Here is a 3,645-nt window from a genome sequence, read left to right on the forward strand (position 1 = left end):
ATATCTCATAAAAAACACGTTTTCAACGTACAAAAATGCCAAGTTACTCAAAAGTATTGATATCAAAATGACGCCAAGTTACGGTACTACAAACAATATAGGCTATCTTGCCTCACCGAAATGACATAAGATGTATTTCAAAGCAATGCTACCCAATATTTCCTCAATTCTTTCAAGTCACTTGCTGTACAAAGTGCGTTGTCATATTTACACGCCTGCAGATCAGTTATTAATATACTTGGTAGAGTTGTTAATCACCGCTGACAGTGTCAATTTTTATTTGGTAGAAAGTGACTTGCGAACAATCGGTCAGCTAGCGTCACCCAGCAAGTGAACACCACAAACGACGATGGAGTAGCTAGTAGCAGTTACTGGCTCATTAACTGACTGTGGCGAAAACCTACGACGATAACTTGCTCGGTTAACAGCAGGTCTACCAGGCAGTTATACGAAAATGAGCCTAGTCAAATCACCAGTAGCCTACACATCTCTGATTGATTGACCATCAGTGTAGTCGTATTGTATTTTTTACAGTCTCTGGTCCACGACTACAGGAAAATCCACCCCGACTACCTCACATAGTAATTAGACACGCCCACGTCTGGACAACAAGCGTGACCTTGCAACCACAGAACTGTACTGTCATAACATTTCAAAAAAGTTAATTGTACAAGATACGTTTAGTGTTACAATATTCACATTAAAAATAGATTAAATAGATCATAGCTAGCTAGTTATATAGACAGATAGATAACAGAACTCTAGATAGCTAGACAGATGTATCACGAGATAACTAGTAAGCAAGTTAGCTAGATAGACAGATAGATCGATAGCAAGACAGTAAAAGCTTGCTCCCCCTAGCTAAGCAAATCCCACTAGCTTGTCTTTTTAAAGAAGCTTCAAAACTGCTTACAAATATGATTTCACCTACAACATATACAAATTATAAAAGACGAAACTTTATGAGAATCAACTGAAACCCCAACCTGGTCATAAATCGCGTTTTTACATAGAACCCTGTTTATCTGAAAATGTCTCAAATGTATTAACCAAAAGAACTGGAGAGAAGAATCCTTAGAATAGCGGTTACTACAGCTGAACACAGCACACAACATTTTTGGACCTTGGACTTTTAAATGGTGAGATCGTATGTAGCTAGCTAATCGGAATAAAACGACACAGCATCACACCTGCCACTGAAGCACTCTGCCTGGCTGCGAGGATGGGGAAATCCGTATATGGTCATACGGTAGTAAGACAAGCCACATTGCACGCACTGAAATTAACCCAGATTTGGGAATTTTGGCGGAATTATTTTTAAAAATCAGACCCAGGGAGACATTACAAGGGATGGGATTAACTAGTTAAACCACCATTTCTTGTGTAAAAAATTGACCTCTTTTCTGGCTTTCCCCATTGACTTAACATTTGGTGGGCGGGGTTTCAAGTTTTTTGCAACCAGGCGTTGCAGTTCACGCAGTAGCCATTGGGGTAAAAGGCTTCACTCATAGAGGCGAGTTGTTGCCCATTGGTTCAAGACAACTCAGAACTAGTAAAAAAAAAAAAAAAACGTCCGATTTGTGGAAAAAAACAACTGAACGGTCGAACTTGGAATTATAGGTTGGAAATTCGGGCATCATTTCTGAGCTCCGACTTTTCCGAACTCAGAAGTGGTGACGTCACAATAAGTAAAAGTTATACAAAAATGGTGGCATTCGTAGTTCATGGTAAGAAAGGAAAATAGTATATTTACGTTTTTAATGCACTTTCGGGTGTGTGATTATGTGTTTGTATCATTTATGTTCCGCATTCATTATGCCAATATATGAAATTTAAACAAAGTACAAATATCTATCAACCACTTTCTTTGCTAGCCAGTTTAGCTAGAAAACGTTATTTTGCTGCTTCAGATTAAACAAGACACCTGACAGATATATATATATTTACAGATATATAATATAATATTTACATTTCAGTACTACTACGGCCTACATTGCTTCGCGGTTTCACTCTCTTCACTCATTTTCCATCCTACCTAATGTTAGCTACCCGAGGCGTACATGATTTTGTTGTCTCTTTTCAGTGTATGCAGACAAGGACAACAATTTGCTCATCGATGAGGCTAGAAATAATTCGTTCAGTGGAACGTTGTTTCAAGCTGCTGGGGAGTTTGGGAGCTACTTCCTTGATGAGGTTTTGACCACTGCTGTTGAAATACATGTGGAGTATACTTTTACTGATGGTGGCACAATGCCGTAACCGAAAGGTTTACTACTATAGTAATGTTATTTATCCCTTAAGTATTGAACTGAATTTCTTGAGCTTGTGTGGAAACCAGTGCCATTCAGAATTTAAAGAGTGCTAGGAAAGTTATTCCAATCTGTGATTCCTGTAATAGAGGTCATATAATGCAGTTTTACTTGTTGAACAGTTATTACCTGCCACTAAAAATAATTTATGACAAATGTTTTACTGTAGGGTTGCTGTGAGGGACAGGAAGAGTAGCAAGTGCAACCAATAGAAATAGACCTGGCCTTCACTACCTTGGCCCAACAGTGGGTTCAGTAGAGAGCATACCCTTTTTTATTGAATTCATGTGACAGCATTTGGAGGCAGATGGTCTGCCCAAAACACTTGCAGAATTGAATGCTAGAGTTAAGTCAGTGAAAGGAAAAAATACATTACTTTGGATGGACCTAGCTACCTAGCTATCCACCCAATTTCAGGAGACCTATGAGCCTGACAAAGTTGCCAGGAAATGGTCCACACTAGAGGAAGCATATAAAAAATTAAGGACAACAACCGTACAAGGAACAATGCGTTTTCAGTTTTTTAATGAGATGGAACTTCACTTGGGGAGGAACCATTATATTGAATATCCTGTTGTTGGCACAGCAGAGGGTGTGGAAATAAGACGGCCAGATGCTCTGGGAGTCGAAGAGTTGCCCACTAATGAGGCAGCATCAATGGTACCAACCCCAACACAGGCGGAGAGTAAGACCATCGCATAGCTGTCTCCTGGAGTTCCTGAGGTAGTCCGAGGCAGCCAGCCAGGCCAGACATGAGGTGCTACTCAACCAAATGAGATCCTCACAGGAGTCTTTCCAGAACATGATGTCCACCTTCCTCGAGAAGCTTTAGGGAAAAAAAGCACTCTTTACTATGTAAGCACTTTTACCAATCTCGATTGTGGGCTAGTTCAGTGCATGTATGCACATTTCATGTTAAAAGGACTAATGCACCCTTTTTCCATTACATTTTATTTATTTTTTCCCTTAAATACTGATGTAATGCCTCTGAGTTTGTAACTCTAGCATTCTTAGTTTAGTGCTAATGAGGGAGACACTGTTAGAAGCAACTAGAATGGACCCTTAACCAGTCGTGGCTCCCTGCTTAATTTTTTTTATGATGAGTCTCTCCTGCCTGGGCTAAGTTAATAAAAAACGACCCTTTGTGTTAAAGCTGATTGAAATGTTATAATTTAGTGTTTCGACTTTTACAATTGAATCTACTTGAATTAAAAAATTCTAATAGAGGTGATGTTCCAGACAGGCTTAGTTTTTTGCCCTGCATATCTTGAAATGGTCCTGCTTTGAAACCGAAGTTGACCTGAATATTATCTGAAGTACCTTGAATAAATGTCTA

At 39.3% G+C, this 3,645-nt stretch overlaps 1 long non-coding RNA gene across 1 annotated transcript; it reads left to right on the forward strand.

Annotated features, from left to right (window-relative positions):
- The first annotated feature begins 744 nt into the window (after nt 1-744).
- On the forward strand, nt 745-3,645 carry LOC135250626 (uncharacterized). The gene is made up of 3 exons (XR_010328960.1): nt 745-1,727; nt 2,084-2,193; nt 2,896-3,645. It is a non-coding gene; the product is annotated as an uncharacterized LOC135250626 (long non-coding RNA).

Source organism: Anguilla rostrata, chromosome 3 (genome assembly GCF_018555375.3).
Source record: "Anguilla rostrata isolate EN2019 chromosome 3, ASM1855537v3, whole genome shotgun sequence".
Taxonomy (NCBI): Eukaryota; Metazoa; Chordata; class Actinopteri; order Anguilliformes; family Anguillidae; genus Anguilla; species Anguilla rostrata.